Source organism: Poeciliopsis prolifica, unplaced genomic scaffold (assembly GCF_027474105.1).
Source record: "Poeciliopsis prolifica strain line A6 unplaced genomic scaffold, Auburn_PproV2 SCAFFOLD028, whole genome shotgun sequence".
Classification (NCBI taxonomy): Eukaryota; Metazoa; Chordata; class Actinopteri; order Cyprinodontiformes; family Poeciliidae; genus Poeciliopsis; species Poeciliopsis prolifica.
The window spans coordinates 185,147-203,853 of record NW_026562403.1 but is presented as its reverse complement, the minus strand read 5'-3'; the positions used below and the strand labels follow the sequence as shown (position 1 = coordinate 203,853).

Below are 18,707 nucleotides of genomic sequence, written 5' to 3'. Positions count from 1 at the left end.
TGGGCATCGATTGCACGATTACATTTTGATTATGTCCTAAACTGTTGAGAGTCTGAAAAGCTATCTTTGAGATTTCTCTGAAATAAGTGGACAAACCATAAATAACTCTGGGGATTATATAAACATGATGGAATCATGATGTAAACATAATTACCCTCCCTCTTTTATCGACAGGAGGCTCATTCTCCTCTGGATCAGAGGTTTTGGTGATATTAATCTGCTAATATCCTGACAACTATTCTCTTCTTGCTAGAAACTACAACAGCTTTAGCAGAGACACTGCCATTTTTGTAAAACCCATTGCACTGAATCTGCTCATTGCAATTATAAGATGCGGTTTAACGTGTCAGCTTTCAGATATATTGTGATGGTACTTCTGCTTGTAATATTAATGTCTGTGAATAAATATTTTGAATTACAATAGACTTTGACTATTGTAATTCTGAAATAGAAAATAAGAATAAAATCACCATGGGAAGGCCCACATACAGTCGTATTCAAGAACTTTGAGTATTATTGAAAAGTAAATTTTTTTTCAGTAATTCGTTTCACAAAGTGATGCACTGGGAATATAAAATGACAACATACACTGATTAGAAGATTTTATTTCTTCTAATCATGACGAGTTTTGGCAAACAGCCAACGAAAGCTCAAATTTAGGATTACATTATTTATATCAAGAAATAAAAACAATAATACAGAAACGTGAACTTAAGGAAAATATGTTTCTGCTGAGTGATCGATCTCTGGGTGTGTGAATGTAACACTGTCTGCGTGTTGTTCTGTGGCTATATGGACCAGCAACTCTGCAAGAATAACATGGATGGATCCGAATCTTTCATTTGACCCAGATGTCACTTGTTTAGAAATCTACCTTAGCCCACTGTTTTTAACTCTGGCAGCCTTCCAGTAAGTTAATTACTTTAAACCATTGTTTAGGTTAAATCTTAGCCATGTGGCATTAAACCTATGACCCAAACTTGTGCTAAATTACCCCCAGGAAATGATTGCTGCATATTGAACTCAGGACAAGATGAAAATAAAAACACAAAAAGGAATTGCTTTTTTTTTTTTTTGCTAAAAGATTAGTCTGATTTTTTGGCACGTGATTAAAGACGTAAAATAGCCTCGCAGCACCTGTTATAGAAATGACAGTGCAGCCACAGTGTGTGGATTTGAGGAGGCTGCGGTGCATTAGCCGGTGCCTGCAGGCAATCCTCGGTTGCCCAGGAAACACAGATGGTGGGATAAAGGGGTTGCATACAAAAGACCATAAACCTGTAGCAGCAGCTGGAGACCGAGCGCCGCTCATTCTCCCAGGACTGCGCAGTCTCGCTCATTCAAAGGAGCCTCTGTTCTCATTAATACCTTCGCTTCATCATCTTTGTCCAAAGCTTCCTGCTCCACTTTGTCCTGCTGCCCCCACCACCACCACCACCACCAACCCCCGCCAACTGAACTGCCGTCTCCCCCGTCAGTGCGCAGCAGCAGCAGCAGCATCAGCTGCTGGCACTCCCACATCTGCTCGTTTCAGCTCGGCGGCCATGAAGAGGACGCCGAGCCTCGGCTCACGGCGAAAGGCTGGAGACTCGGTCCGAGCAGCGACCTCCTTTACGTGGGGAAGGAGGATAAACTGCGCCAGCACAGCGGGGAAGCGCACGTTGTGCAGCTTTCTCCTAGGATGGAGGGAGAAGCGGAAGAAAGGGAAGAAGCCATGATCTCTTCCCTCCCTTTTATGCTGCGGGACAGATGGAACCTGAAGAGCTAAGGTATGGAAACATATTCCTCATTTTTCAATATAAACTTTTTTTTGTTGTTGTTGTTAGCTTTCTATGTGCAATTATGAAATTGTTCCAAGGAGTACATGGGGTTTTCTTAATGGTACTCCCTTGGCATAAAAAGGCCTGGAGAAAAAAAAAAAAAAACATTCTCAAATTTGTAGGCAGTTGTTGAAAAAATAAAAATACCTACATGTAATAAATCTTCACAATGAATAAAATAAAAAAAAAAAAAACACGGTCTTTCATAATCGGAAACAGCCGGCCTAAGGCAGAAGCAAGCTCTGCTGGCCGGGTCTCCTGGCCAGCAGGGGGCCCTCAAGAGAGGTTTCCTTCTGAGACAAAACGTTGCTGTAACACTTATCAAGCATTGCCCTGCTTTTAAATTTGCTCCTAATCTGTATTAATGTCAAGCAAATTTATGTGCTCAGGCGAATCACGCAAAACGAAAATATTCATAGTGTTGATAGCAATACTCAGCCATAATGTAACATGATTAGTTCAAGCCGATCCTACTTCAGCCTCTTTGTATTTGTAGTTAATTATAAATGTCAGGGATTAGCGGGTAACTACCAGAAGAAGTTTTTGATAAAGTGATTCCCCACCTCTGGTGATCTGCATAAAAAAAAAAAAAAACAGCAACAAAAAACTACCTGTCAGTTTAACCCGAAACCACTCCTCTATTGATTGTTTGCAGAGTTGCCTGAGCGGCCCTCGTGTTTTACGCTTTGCAAGCACTGCAAGTAAGTATGACACTTTATTGAACTGTTATGGTTTTCTGTTTAACAGGGTCTGTCTTAGATAGTCGCCGCATCCGATCGTTTCTAGTTTAAAGTCTAAAACTCATGCAACTGTTCGGAGCTGAAATGGGTTATTTGACTTTATATATTCGTTCGATTATTCAGGATTCATAAAACTTGATTTTATTTGTGAAAACAAAAAAGAAGACCTTCATGCCTTTTCTCAAAGGAAAGTGTAAAGGGCAATGCACACTGGCAGCTCTTTACACTGGCGTGGCAATCATTCAAGAGAGCTTTGACTTTATAACAGAACATTAAAATAATACAACTACATTCCAGCTTCTTCATCTGCTTGTTTTTTGCATAGTTTTGGTAGTTCAGGTGGTTGCATTGCAGCAACCTTTCTATTGGAAAAAGGTTAGAGGCTGAAATATCTATCTGTGGAAATAAACAATGCTAAGCTAATGTTTGTAAGTTGCTTAAAAGATGCTGAATTCAATGCAGCACCTGGTCACCGCTAAGCTGAATTATTGTACATTGATTGCTGAGTCAGTGAAACTGTGAGAACTTGATCAATGTGATAATTAAGCACAAACAATTAAACTGAGACATTCTTCCCAGACTCTACCGGAGTCTGTACTGAAAAGCTGTTCATCACATTTCTTAATATATCAGAGAAATTAACACGTCTCTACAGTTTGTTTATTTCATATTTAAAATGCAGAGTGTCCGCCTCTGAGCTGAAGACTAACACAGTTGTCAATGACAGCACTCTGATCTGGCATGACGCAGAGCAGAAAGTAGAGAGGAATAAAGAATGACCAAAACTGATTGAGAATAATGTGTTTGCTGTTTTAGCTGACCAGCGTTGTACGGGCTGGACTCGTCCCCAGAGCTGCTGACCCGGCACCGAACAGGACTCTGGGAGGATCCAACGACAGGGCAGGTTATGTGTTATCTTTGTTAAAATTGCTGGAGCAGATTAATCTTCACAGATCAGTTTCTGGTCGTTTAGTTATCAGTGTTATGTTCTTGTTTTGCGAATAATGAAAAGCTGCGACGGGAAAGAACAGGAGCCAGATCCCTTTGGGGTTCTTGATAGGACAGTTGGGTTGCGTCCCACTTTTCTGCTGCTTTGTGTTGTGTGTCCCATCTCCAGTTACACTGATGAAAAAGCAGATTTGGCCTCAACCAGATCCCATTGTGCCCCAGCTGGCGTTCCTTCATCTCCTTTGCTGCGCTGCCTTACAGAGCGGTACTGATTCTGCCACTTTCATGGTGACAGACCTTTTATTTCCCTCATATTCATTTTACACTCTTACCCTATATGGCTCTTTACTTTACTTGATTTTAACCACTCAGTTTATGCTTTATTAACTTAGTGTCCCTCTCGCTCTCAGACAGATTTCAGTGTATTTGTGTTTAGCTCCTGCATTATGGAAACATGAGCTGCAACATGAGAGTAGCAATGTGTTAAGCCACTGACATGTTTCTGTTGATGTGAATCTGCCTTATATGTAGGATTACAGTATAGAGATAAACCAACATGAAAGCATAGATCAAATCTGATTAACATAATCTGCCTCTCAGATTTATTTATTCAACATTATGTAGGATTATCCCCAGAAAACATTTTCTTTTTTTCACGATGAAGCTCTTTATGTGTCTCCTGCACAGGCACTGAAACATTTTTCAGTAATTCAGTTCAGAAAGCAGAACCCCTGCATGATAGTGATTTTACAGAGTGATGTGTTTCCATTCATTATTTCCGTCCACTTTATTCACAGCTAATAAAAACTTCAATCCGCAGGCGGCATGTCTGGCAGTGTGGGCAAGTGCCAATCCTCTTGGAAAATAAAATCAGCTCAGAACACATTGGAGCATTGCTTCTCAATTGAGATGTTTTTTAATCTTAAAATAAGACTTTGGACTGCTGAGCAACACTTCAGTCCTTTTTCCTCTTAGCGCACGCAGGTAGACATTTATGACATTTTCTCTGGTCCAGTGTAAAGGCTGTAAGCCATGTCCCGGATACATTTGTGTGTGGATGTGACTTTTCATTTTGCTGAAGAGCCACCACTTTTTCCTTCCAGTCAACCTTCCAGAACTCTGTGAACAGTGAGGTTTTTTGGCAACGCATTGTTTTGTTGCCCACCCTCCTCAATCATAAGAGCTTATTTAAAATGCAGTTAGTTTTTTGGCATTTGCATCTAAATGAACAGAAATTAAATTCTTAGTAATATCACTCTGACGGTTCTTAATCTGTATGAGTTTTACTGCTTGAACTGAATTACCCAAATTAAGTTTTCAATGAGTTTCAAACTGACAAAGATTCACCTATGAGGTTTGAAAATGGATCTTTATTCGCTGTGTTTGGTCTGTTTCTCTTGCAGTGCCAGAGTCTTGTGCCGTGATGCGTCTTCGAAGGAAAACCTTCAGCACTAGTGTGTCTCTCTAACAAGAGACAACGTCTGCCTCTGTTCATCAGCCAAGAGAAATTAGCTATTGCTTTGCCATCATTATCTGTTTAATCGTGTGGCTGCTGGAAGGGACTTCATTCAGAACCGCTTGCTGCACTGTTAAAGCTGTTTGAAAGCTTAATTCAGTCCCTCTCCTCGTACGTTTTCTGTTGATTCGATGCATAGAAACCTTCACTGTGAATCGACTCCACCTGAGTTACATTTTCTTGCAACTGATCGTTTCTCCCAAGCTTTCACCTGTTTATGTAACGTTACCGTCTGTGTCTTTTTGTGAAAACTGGCCTGCAGTGTTTCCAGATCCAAATCTATGAGGGGTTTACATTCAAGGCCTGTACAAACAAAAATATTATGTGCCAGTGTGTGAAAACGACGGCTGTTCTCACCTTCTAATAATGTGTAAATCACACATTTCTGTTTGTTGAGAAACCTCACGAGCTCAATGCGAAACCAGCTATTTTTACTGTACTATTCTTCAGTCGAACTGTAGGGTGCGTGTGTGTATGTGTGTGGGATGAACGCGCGAGTGTGTGTGTGTGGGAGAGTGCATGTGTTTCTCTGCATGCGCTCCATCTGTGTTAGTGGCAGTACCTGTGCACGTGTGTCTCATCAGTCCGATAAGATGTGTCTGTAAATGGCCTGAAACTGCCTCTAATATTGTTTCTAGCCACTGGATGTACCAGATGAGGGATAAAACATTATTTACTGATGATTCTTAGCATTTGTTACGGCCTCATTTAAAGAAAAAAGAAAGAAAAAAAAATCAGAGTTACTTGTGATTTAGATCACAAGGATGTCATTGGAAATTAGTGTGGTCCAGTTTTCTCAACGATGCCTGCTGGCAAAAGTCAGACGGTTTCAGTGCCAGCAGCCCCATCATTTAACACTTAAGCAAATTACAGCAAATGCTAATAATGATGTGTAAATAGCCTTTTACCCACGTCTGGATTGCACTAACAGTATCTGACTAATATCTAACAGTACTAACGTCTGCTAACAGTTGAAGGATTACTAACCCGTGTTGAGAATGCAGACGGCTTGCATTTCTAACCCACTAACTTCCCTTTCTGCTTTATGCACACTTCAAAATGCACACTTCTCTTGCATGATCCTGCAATTCTTCTTTTAGAGATGTCCAACTCGGAGATCCCAAAGCGAGCATGGAAAGAAGGGTTTCAGGACTGAGGAAGGGCAACGTTGAAAACGTAGAAGAAAAGCAGCAGCAGCAGCTGCTGAGGTCAAACTCGGTTGACCACATACTTCACGAAGTGTAATCTGATCCCAAGCGATTTCATTTTAAAGGCTAACTTTGTATGCTTTTAAAAAAATTTTTATACAGCAGTTTTCTCTCTCTCTGATTGTATTCTGTGTGGTCAACCCGGCCTTTTTGTCCCTGCAGGTAGTAACTAACTCCTAATAGTGCTCATACTAACAATGTAGAGGCTGTATCTGCCACTCTTACTAACATCTTCCTGTCGTCTGATTGATTTCACGTTAATTAAAGCATGCTGTGGTACCAGTGATGCTGATTATAAGACAGTCAATTGGCTTTCCCACCCCCCAAAAACATCAACTTTCCCAAGTGTGTTTTAAGAGCTGAGTTGAGGTTTTATCTCTTAAAAAGCAACTTAAATGTTACTAACCAGAGGAGCTTCCAAGAGCTCTGCAAACTAACAAACTAACCTACTAATAAACTAATTTTCTAACCTTCACTAACTGAAATCACTAACTGTGTTTTTAATGTGACATAGCGCCTTCAAACCGAGGAGCTGCATTGCTTCCTGAATGTATTTAAGAGTGTTTGAACGGCTGTTGGAGAAGAAAGAGTGCGTGCTGTAGTCAAAATCACCAATATTCTTTATATAATTGTCATTACAAATATTTTTTAAAGTTACACGTTTACACCAAAATTGGTGTTGTTCCCTCACCAAAAACATACCTGAAATGTTGCTTTCATTCTTTCATGCATGTTGGAGAAATCCTTGAATCTGCTGTGGCAACCATTCAGCTGTGTTATATGAGCCACGTCTCAGTGAAACTGGTAGAAATGTTGTGAAAGAGTTAATATTTGTGATGGTGTCCTGAAGGCAGAGTGTGAGAACGAGAAAGATCTTCCTAAAGAAACAGGCCTAATTTGAAAGTTTAAATTACAAAGTCAAATTTCTTTTAAGTCAATTTGATCTATACAGCATTTTCATAACAACTGAGTTATTTGATCATGTTATAAATGGCTATATATATTATATTATATATATATATATATATATATATATATATATATATATATATATATATATATATATATATATATATATATATATATATATGTATGTATGTATATATATATATATATATATATATATATATATATATATATATATATATATATATATATATATATATATATATATATATATATATAAAACACAATACTGCCCTTTTTAGGGGATTTTGCTATTTGCTATAACTATGCTATGCATTTTTAAAAATCTTAATTGAGGAAAGATTTTTTTTGCTGGCAATATTATTATTATTTTTGTTGTTCTTTTTGAAGACCCCGAACTTGAAGGTCTGGAGCTGACTTTAAGAGCACCTCTGGAAATATGAATTACCATAAACGGAGCAGGGCTGAAAAACAAATATATGGATTGTTGTTACAGAATGTTTTTCCTAATAACTTGTTCAACTCAAACCAACTATTTGCATCAACATTCTTAAAAGTTATAGGAAGTTTTAGCCTGCTACATAGAAAAAACACATCAAGTTATTTTTCTAAACTGCACATTACTATTTTTACCACTAACTATGATTTGTCTGTAATTAAACAAATAAGAATTACTGTCACATTATAATTAATTCAAATTTTCTGATCTTTATAAGAAGATGAAGCTGGAGAGATGGAAAGGATTGTTTCTAATCAGCAGATTCTCCTTTTCTGCAACAGGAGGTTGGATTGCTATAAGACATTATGTTCCCGTACTTTAGGAAAAACACACATTTTCTGAGAAATATGTTTAATAGTCTGCTATACTAAGTTTTCTTTGCTGTTTTTGGCAATGTAAGCATGTTTGTTTTTTTTTTTTCCAGATTATGTTTGTAATTCTGTAAATCAGCGATGATAAATTGTCCCACATTTCACCACAATACTTTGAAAATGTAATAATATCTCAGCAGTTGTCAGATTCGCCGGAAGAATCATGAATGTAAGAAATGTATGACCTTTTTATCGCTTCATTGTTTGTTGTCTGAACTATTTCTCTGTTAAGAGCAGGTTTTGTGTACAAGTAAATAATTTTTGTTGTGTTTCCTCTGTTATGTCAAAATAAAGAAACAACGTAAGACAAGTCAGGTTTTCAATAATAACCAGTGATAAATCAGAAAAATAGCTTTCTGAATCCATTTGAAACAGATTTTTTTCTATGTTCATCCCATTCTTTTCTTTATTTCCTTCTTTCTGTCTTTAATCCTTTCTTCCATTCATATGATCTTTTTCTTATTGTTATAAGACTGAATATCATCAGTTTCTGAAGACAATCTGTGACTAAGCATTTCACACACACACACACACGCACGCACCAATTATAGTGTAGGTTGAAGGTCAATTTATAGTATGGATATATATATTCATTCTATATATATATTGATATATTCATAGTATTCATATTCATACTATAAACTGAGTAGTGTTTCATTTGCATAAGAAAGGAATAAGAACAACTAAATTAGAGTATTTGTTTTTATCCAGTAATTTATAATACAGTACTAACATGGTCACTTTTAATAGTAGTCATATAACAGAAACAGAATCAGTGATTGCATGAATTTGAGACAGTTTAGTGTTTGAAACTTGTTTTTATATGTTGTGGAATCATTTGGTTTATTTTTTAGCCAGATTTTGTTTGAGTGACTAATGATGGAAATTAGTCATTACAAAATAATAATAATAGCCTCCATAATATATTATTATTATTATTATTATTATTATGGGGGCCTGCAGTAGAAATGCATGGCTGGCCCCTATTGTTCTTCACCTCATAATAACTGCTGCTTCCTGCTATCGTTAATGCGGCCCGTACCGCTGCATGCTCCTTCATAATACAGTATATACAGTATATCAAAACGTGCGGCTCGGTCCCAACATTGGAGCTGTTACCTTTTTTTGGCATTTTGAGTAACTGGCAACATAAGTAACAAAAAACGAGCCAAATTCAAGTCAAAACAAAAGACGAACTGACACAAAAAAGTGTTAGTTTCACTCAAAATAGACAGAATTTTGTCTCCCTCTGAGCTGCTTTTTAGAACTACAGTGATGGCAGAATGTCAGAATTACAAACATGGTGGAACAACTGATATAAACTCATTGCGTCTCTGAATCGTGCTGTTTTCTTTATATCTTATATGCATATCATCTAATGGTGGCAAAAGCAACAAACAAATCTAGTATGCTCTGGACTTAAGATGGAGTACATGTACACATATTCTTGACATCCTTTGATTAAATTAATAAATGTAATTCCAGTACCAAAAATTTAACTTTATACCAGGTGAGTCTCTCTAAGCTGAGAATGTGAACCTGTACTGGGCTGATTCTGTGTGTCTTCAAATCATTTTAACAATGCTCCTGTAGAAGATTCATAACTTATAACTTATAAGTCTGAAACAGGAAGAGGTTTGGAAAAAACAGTCTGTGTGCTACACTCAAGAGAGAGATTCATTTGATGGATCAAAGAGTGATGTTATCACTGCTGATGTCATTGTTGCCATTGAAGCTGGACATTTTAATAGTGCATTCACATCAAGCACGTTTTGAGCGTCAGGAAATTCTGGTTTATATTCAAAGTCTATGTGGAGTGTTGCATAGACTGCAATTTGAACTCCAAACGGTTCAAATCGCTTCGCGCTAGATGCCCGAAGCGCACCGCAATAGCCCTCGACGCTCCACCACACAGACTGAATGCAAAACGCTTTTAGTGTTAACACACCATTATATGTCCAGTGTCACATTAGCTCAGTGCTTCTCAGTCCAGTGCTCAGGCCTTCTGCTCTGCATGTTTCAGAACAGCTGATCTAAATGATTGCGTGACATTTTTTCATAAAAACTGACTGTCTCACAAAGATAGAACTCTTTCTCCATCTTTCTGTCTCACAAACAGACAGTTAGCAGAGGATTCGTTACCATAGCAATGGAACACAGCAGTGCAGAGCAGCTGATTAGGACTACAAAAACGCATCACTGTAGTTCTAACTATGGAAGAACTCTCTGGAATGAGCTGGACTTTAGAACTACTTTTGTTTTGGGGCTTTTATAATTGATTTTAACCAACCATTGATACACACTGGATTAGTGTGGCAATTTTAAATTAAGCTTAAAGAAAATTACAAAATAAAAGACTTGACCATTTTTACATCAGGTAATTGCTCTCTTGGGCATGCCCCACATGCTACTGACAGCATTTAAAAAAAATAAAACCAGTGTTACCACTTTGGATTAGTTTGGCAATTTAAAATGAAGCTTAATGAAAATTTCAAAAATAAAAGCCTTCACATTTTTTTTTACAGAATGTTGCTGTTTTGGACATTTTAGAAGTGATTTAACCCAATCAGTGTTACTCATGGGATTAGTTTGGACATTTAAAATGAAGCTTACTGAACATTTCAAAATAAAAGCCTTAATATGTCTCTCTGGCTAGTGCAGTGCCATAGGCGATGCAATAATATTAGCTTGCATTTTCTCTTTCTCTCAGATTAGGGTGCACGACAGTGCATTAACATTAGCACAAACATTAGCATTTCACTGCCCCCCACTAGTGTACCAGCTAGGGCGGTGCAATAAGATTAGCCTTCATTATCTCAAGTTAGCATTATCATTAGCCTTTTATCTTAAATAAGGTATTAGCTATTTCTCTTACTTATTAGCCATGTTTAGTATATTGAATGGAGTAAATCAATTATAGACAACATGCTAGTGATGCCCCACATGCTACTGACAGCATTCACAATAAAATGAGCATTTTGGCTCATTTTAGTTTATACACTAATTTTAACATACTGAATGGTTCAAGTCCATGTTAGTCAACATTTTATTGTTAAGCTTAGGATTGATTTTTAGCATCAGAAAGCTGAGTGCAAACCGACGGGAACACCTTGGCAGGCCCCGGTTAAATTTCTTCAGGAATTTTGTAGTTATTAATTAATAATAACAAATAATTATTGTTATTATTAATTCATTTTTTAAACACATTCCTTAATAAAAGAACTTGAATGTGCTAACTGTTCTGCCTAAATCATGGACAGATTTTTATGTGCAAATATGCAGATTTCCAGCAGAGAGCAGCATCTGACCATGCAGTGTGTTTATTGCAGTTTGCTCCATTGCTTGAGGTGTAAGATTTCATGCTGATATTGATATTCATGTAATAATGGTGCAATGACATCACATTATTTGGGGATCAATTGTCCAATAGAGAACTTCTACAACTCTACATTCAAATGCAAATCTGTCTAGAGCCCTATTTAGAACTGAACTCAAATAGGAAACAAAAAAAAAAGAAGAAAAAACTTTCATCGCTTCTCTGTCCTGGAGTTTGTTCTCCTAACAACTTTTCCTTCTGAAATAGCATTACCGGTCAAAGGGAAATAACTGTTACTGTCAAGGTGGATGATAAAACAGAGCAGAAGGCAGCTTCATTCCAGTGACCTCCTCCTCTGTTTGCATCAGACTAATGGAGCTCTGCCCCTCCCTCACTTGAGCGCCGATGCATTCCAGATGACAAGGGTTTCCAAAGGTAGTAGCAACAGGGTCCAGGTCTTCATGGGTCAGCTGTAATTCACCACAGAAACTCAGAGAAAAGAGTCCTAACAGAAGGATGGAACTAAGTTAAAGTCTTAAATATCACGTAAAGTCCAGTTGAAAGGTAGCGATGTTGGAAAGAGAAGCATAATCGACTTAAGCAACATCTTGTGGTGTGTGGTTCTTTCTCCAAACACATCGGGACTCAGGTTTACTGGGACATGGATACCACAGGGACGTTTATGTGTTAAAGGGAAACAATGGGGGCTGGTAGCAGAAAACTGTAAAATCTATTTTAATTTTAATAACTGGTTCAGAATATTTTTTAATTGAAGCCAATTCTTCACTCCTGTCTCCCTGTTCTGCCTTTACTAAAATAAGGAATGCGATGACAGAGCTTGGCTGTTTACATCTCTGACGGCGTCTGATCCAGAAGCAGCTCTCTGAAACCGGAGCCTCCATATCTGGGTGGATGTCTGCAGAAAACAGCTCTCTACTTTGAAAAAAAGAATGCAGCTGTTAAAGATGGCTAGGAAGCAAAAAAAAAAAAAAAAAAAGAAAAAGAAAAAGTGAGTTTAGGAAGTTTTTATTTTTTCTATTTTCTCAGAGCTGCTGTAATCAGAGGTGCTTTGGCCCCACTGAGTTTTAAATAGTAAATCAGCTCAAAGACAGTTCAAAGCACGAGAAGAGATTGGTTTTCTCTGAAAGCTCATGCTCGTGTGTGTCTGAGTGATTCTGAGTGTTTCTCAGCTCGTAAAGTTCAAATAAAGGCACAGGAATCAGGTTATTATTGTGCAAAGGCTTTCTATTCTTAACTGCACGTTTAGAGCCTCTGTTGTCAAAAGTATTTTTAAAGCATACAGCTTTTTGCATCTCATCAATCACCTTCTCCAGCCCAGGCTCAAGGTTTTTCGTGGATTTTCCTGGATTTACTTCCATGCTTCTTCCCATTACATCTGACCAACTTCACTGGTTATGGTTGAGAAAAGCAGCATAAGGTTGCCAAAACTACAGTCACTTCAGACCAGAGCACCTGCTTCCACATATTTCTTGACTGTTTGCTCCACATTGCTTGCACTAAACTGAAAACAGAGCATTTTTAAAAAAATGCAATTTGTTTTCTAAGCAAATGCAAAGATTTCCAAGGAATGCTGTATTCAAGTTAGCCTGAATTACACTCTTTTTTTTTCTCATGACAACTGGTTGCCAATGTATTTATTTTGGGGTAAATGAGTGAAGAGAGCTGAATGCAAATACATGTCAGACTTTAGATCTTAATTTGTAGGTTTTTGAAAAACACACATCTTTCCTTCCCTTTTACAGTTATGCACCAATTTAATGCACTAACTCCACTAAAATGTTTTTTTTGTTGTTGTAAAGTAAAAAAAAGATTAATGGGTATGAGTACTGTATATTTAATAATTGCTATTGCTGTCTAGGCCTACTTCATAAAAATAAAGAAAATCTTTCCATTTAATGATGGTATCAATTAGCCTGCAATACCACAAAAATACATATAATTATAATGTATCTTTTAGAAGACAGCCAGAAAACACTGAATATTTTATGCAGACATGTTCAGTCTGACTGACGCTTCATTGAGTTGTGGCCTGGCAAACATGTGAGATCACATCTCTATAATGTTTGAGCCCAGCAAACGTATCACAGAGCAGGAATGGAAGAGTTGAGCTGTAAACTTTGGGTCAAAGGTTGAGGGTCTTTAAATGCACATAAAGAGCTTAGCATCGCAGCAGGGGGGTTTCGAGGAAACTCTTTGCAGACCCCTTTGAAAGAGATGGAAATCTCGGTCATCTCTATGAACAATGCAATTACAGTCTTCATAAGGTCAAAACATTTCAACTCTGTCTGTGCTGCAGTAACACAAAATGTGAGTCCAGCAGTTTTTTTGGGGAAAACCTGGAGGCAATGTTTATTTCTCTACTCTACATTAGTTTGGTGAATACTTTTATTCTTGTTGCAGGTGTCTATTCACTGCATTGCCACCTTATCCCTCACTGCATGTTCCTCTTACTGTTTAACCATTAAACTATTGAACATATGATCCACAGCATTTCCTCCTCTTTCTTCTCCTCCTCCGTTGTCTTCCTTCTAAACACTTAGTTCAGTTAATAGAATAGAAATAGTGATAGTAAGTCAGGGAGATGCTACTTCTTCAGTGTCTTCCTCTTTCTCAGCGACATCAGCCAAACGCTCAGATAAGCAGGCGGACTGAGAGAGCCAATCAGCTCCGCTGGCTGTTGAGTGATGGACAGTAATTAAAAGTTAGCTAATAACCTCTTCACACCTGACATTTCAACAGGGAGGTCCCGGGCACCATTATCTACATATAGATTAAACAGCGTAATTGGTAGAGAGATAGGGTTAGGAGGATCGCAAAAAGGAAAGGGAGCGGGGTTGGAAAAAAGGCCAAGCCATTGCCAAACCATTAGGCAGAATATCTGAGTGACACTCTGATTTTGCTCCTATTGCTAATGCAACAGGAATTGAGCTGAACTAAAATGCTAAATGAACGGACGCCTATCTCGGTGCGGTTATTAACGGGGCAAACAGCGGCCATGGAAAATAGCTTTAATTTCAAAATAATTGCCAGGCAGACGTGACACGCTGCAGACACAATGTGATGGCGAAGAGAGGGGGAGACAGAGAGGCAAGGAGGACACGAGGAACTTCCTCTCAGGATAAATATGGCTGGTTGGCGCCTCGCTTCTGCCATTTAATAAAAGTGGTTCTGTACAATGGAATAGGGAGAGAAAAATTAGGACTACGCACCGTCATTACCATGGTGGAAACAGAAAATAACAACAACAAAAAAAAAAAACCTTCTTGAACAAGTTTCAGTAAAACTGAAACTATTAGGAAAACTGATTGTGCTCACTGATGTTGAAACACTCAAAACAAAAGTTAGCCAGTAAGCTTTGCTAGTGAAAACAGTTTCCCTGATTCCTTGAACACAGATTTAAACATGAAGCAAATATTAGAACATGCTGCATATTTAGCTGCTTGAATCTTTCCTTCAGTTGTGTGATGTTACAGACACTCTGGTCTGGTTAGCAAGCTAGCTTTGTGTTTCTCTCTCTATTTAGCACAGACAGTTTTGAGGTTTCCCCTCTTGTGACATATTCGGCAGTGTGACGAGGGTCACTGTCCATTTGGGCCCAAGCTTTGTCTTGCTTTTCTTGGGATGTTGTTTCAATATTTTGGCAAAATATTCTGTCCCCGTGACTCATCTGCTTGTGAACAGTATCGGTCCTTTCTCAAGTGAAACCCTGACTCAATATGACTCTGCCAACACAAATTCACATTTATTCTTCACATGTTCTCAGGCCAGCAAGCATCCTGTCCTTTCCCTCATATATAATGTTGATCATTACAGCCTCATATTCAAATTCCAGAGGAATCGAATCACATGACAAATAATGAGTGTGTCCCTCGATGCATTTTCAAAACTGTAATAATGTATTTTTTTTTAAAGTAGTTTTTTGCTTCTTTTCTTCAGAGTGACCGTTCAGTCTACGTTGATGCAGAAATAGTTTCACTTTGGATTGATGACACTCTCACTCTTCTAAGCTCAATCAAGCAAGGTTTTTTGCTTGATTTGCACATCCATCTCTTGGACTCAGAACCGGTCTCCTTCCTGGACAGTACGACGGCTGCACATTCTCATGCTTTTACACGTTTGAGCAGATCAACATGGAATCATCAAGCATCTGAAAAATGACTGAATCAAACTTTTGGAGGTTCACAATTCTCCTCATGATGTATTGGCTAATTTTTTTGTATTCCTGTGTGTGAGGTGTTGCCTTAAAAGACGTCCACAGATCTGTCTCTATCAAACCTAAATGATGAACCTATCTGAAGCTCAGAAGGTGATAACGTCATCATATCAGCTTTCCCAAATTGATTAAATTCATTGTAATCCTAATCTATCTAAACCCCTAAATATAAGAACGCAATAAGAACTTCTTTTTAAAATCCATTACCTGTTATTCTGTCATTTAATAAATAGAAATATGGTATTCACTGACTGACAACTTGACTGACTTACAAGAGTAAAGGTTTGGCCTTCAGCTGGAGCTTGGAGCTGCAGTGACACGTTTCCCCACTAGATGTCCCTGTTGCTTTAGTCTAGAAGCTTCACTTTCGGTACTGGAGTGTGTATCTGAGTCATCTGTCCACGAATTGTCTCTCCAAACCTTGGGTTCATCCATCATGCCCAGAGCTGCTTGTCTTTCTTAAAATCAAACAAGAAAACATTTCTTTAATCCTCTGTGCTTCATCTTTTCTATCCTCTTTGCTGTACTCTTGCTGTACTCTTTTTTTTGTGTGTGTCCCCCTTCTCGCTATCCCCTTGGCTTCGATAAAAGGATCACTTTACTGTTTATACAAGCGAATTGGCGTTGTTAACAGGTGTAGGGTAACAGGATACCTACACTGGCAGGAACACACAGAGCGGGTCGCACCCCTCCTTGTTTCCTCACCCTCACCAGCCATACTCCACTGATGGATTGCACCCACCATTCATCTAAATTATGTCACCGACAATGAGCTATCAGTTCAATCTGGCCCAAACGAAGCCCTGGGTTTGTTTCTGTCGACACTTCCTCAGCACTCACTTCTCCTCCTGATTACTGTCAGGGTCGGCGGGAGTGAGGCTCAGCCAAGGCTCGGTCCCGGGGTTTCACTCCACCGCACGTCACTGGTGTGTGTGGTCCTACTTTTGCTGCCACTTACAGCTGTTATCAGGCAGAGGAGTTTGCATTCATCAATTACACAACTCGTTTTCACGAATCCTGAAATGCTGTAAATTTAGCACTTAATGAAACTTTACTCAAGGTGCAAATTACCTACATCGTCATCATAAAAAGAGGCTTAGCTTGGAAAGGTCAGCATGCAAGTCTGGTTAAGAACCAAAGTTAATCATGCCAGCAAAATGAGTCCTGTCTGACAGGAAAGTTCAAACAGGCCATTATGGCTGTGTAAACAGAAAAGTGTTCCTTTACTCCAGCCATTTTAATCCAGTCCAGCCATGTTGGATCCTATGTTCGTCTCCCCTCCCAGCTTTCTCCGAGCGGCCCCCTCCTTCTCTCCCATGATGTGTTTAATTCCTTTTTCTCCTGGCGTCCCTTAGAAATACTCCCAGCTGCATGACAGATGCTAGATTTCTATTCTGGTCTTTCTCTGTTTCTATCTTTCTCAAATGTTTTTTCTTTCTTTCTCAAATTTATCTCTTTGGTTCTTTGTTTCTGTCTTTGTCTTGATGAGTACTGATATTATCCACAGAGCTAACACAACACATCAGCTAAACATGCTGAATTACTACACTATTAATGCAGACAGAAGGTAGTGAGAATCACAGCTCTAATCTTTTATTGGAAGACATTTAACTTTGAGTGTCACACACTGTCAGTGTAATAGGAGACGTAATTGATCAAAAGTCTTTTTACAAAAGTGTTGCACTTTGAACCACAAAAAGTAACAACAAATTACTTTTATAATCCTTTGACCAACTCAGTCATCTCCATCTCATAATATTGCCCCCGTATCATCTGTAGTGCCTCCATGTCTTAATACTGTGTGGTCAGATTTAACCATTGCTTTTGAATGGTCACCTTGTCAGAAAACAACTGAGCAATAATACTACCCCCACAGGCTTATACAGTGTATTCATGCCTTCACCTCATCTTCGTACCCTGTTGTTCATCTCTCTGGAGCGAGGTAAACCTGCACTCATCTTCCTGTTGCTCTTGAGTCCAATCGTATTTTCTTTCACCGACAAATGACTTTCTTAAAAAGGTGAGTGTTTAGCTTTGTTAGCTTCAACTCTCGTTGTAAAGGGAGTGTGGAAGAGCCCTTATTATGACTATGAGTTTTTTTAAACAATTTGTTTTAGACTAAATTTTGAGCAAATGTTATTAATTCCAATGACGAAAAAAAAAACACACACACCAATGTTTTAAGGCACTTTTCCTCCAGGTCAGATATACCACACTAAAGAAATAATTGTTCTGTGTAACGGGTCTCTGTTATAACTTGGACAAACAAATCGTAGGTCAATGCCGTAGTTCACTTCAGGTGGTGTTTATTGTGGTTATCTTCTGGTGAAAACTGTCATATATTCATGTCTGTTGATCTCTCGAGAACCACCTTTTGTGTCATTTACAGCTGCACATATTTTTGGGAATATCACTGCCAGATTTCCACCTCTGAATATCTTCCCTTATCATTCTTTACTGAATAACTCAAGCTGATGTCACTGCAAGGATATTCAAGTCAGAAGGTCTTAGATATTTGTTTAAGATATTTGTTTAAGTAAATCCAGGGGTGTAACTCACTTGCCCTTTTTCTGTCAAAGTTATGTTCCCTCAACTATATGAATCACTTTATGATAAACTTTTAAGCATAATAAGGTTCTCCACCAGCACTGAATTTAATACACAGAATTCCCACAACTTCTGAACTGTCTGGAAGTGAAAAACAACAGATAAGAAGATACCAAGATCATAGGAAACAGAGAAATTACAACGATGTTGCACCGCCATTCTGATTGGCTACTTAACTGAGCCTAACTACAAATTTGTTGGCTTCTTATTTCATACAAATAACCCAATGTTTTTCCTCAGATTGCATCACTGCAGCTTTAAGATGCGCCCAGTAAGTTCCACCTCGACATAAAATCTTGTGATTGTGCCTCTTCCAAGATCATTGTCTTTCTTCTTTATTGGATTTTAGTTCTTGCACGGAAGCCATGGAGAGCTTAAAGTGTGATAGAAAAAGATGCAATACTTTGTTTTTCGTATCTACCCTTCCAAACATTTTAAAAGGCACATTTTACCCATGCCTGACAGGAGGTTCACAAGCCTCACAAAAGAAAGCCCTTTCACAACATTTGCGTCATTTCTTT

General features: G+C 38.4%; 1 long non-coding RNA gene across 1 annotated transcript; it reads left to right on the top strand.

Annotated features, from left to right (window-relative positions):
* Nucleotides 1-1,280: 1,280 nt before the first annotated feature.
* Nucleotides 1,281-7,217, top strand: LOC129372162 (uncharacterized). Its single transcript, XR_008607224.1, has 4 exons — nt 1,281-1,769; nt 2,476-2,521; nt 3,377-3,773; nt 4,912-7,217. It is a non-coding gene; the product is annotated as an uncharacterized LOC129372162 (long non-coding RNA).
* Nucleotides 7,218-18,707: the final 11,490 nt, after the last annotated feature.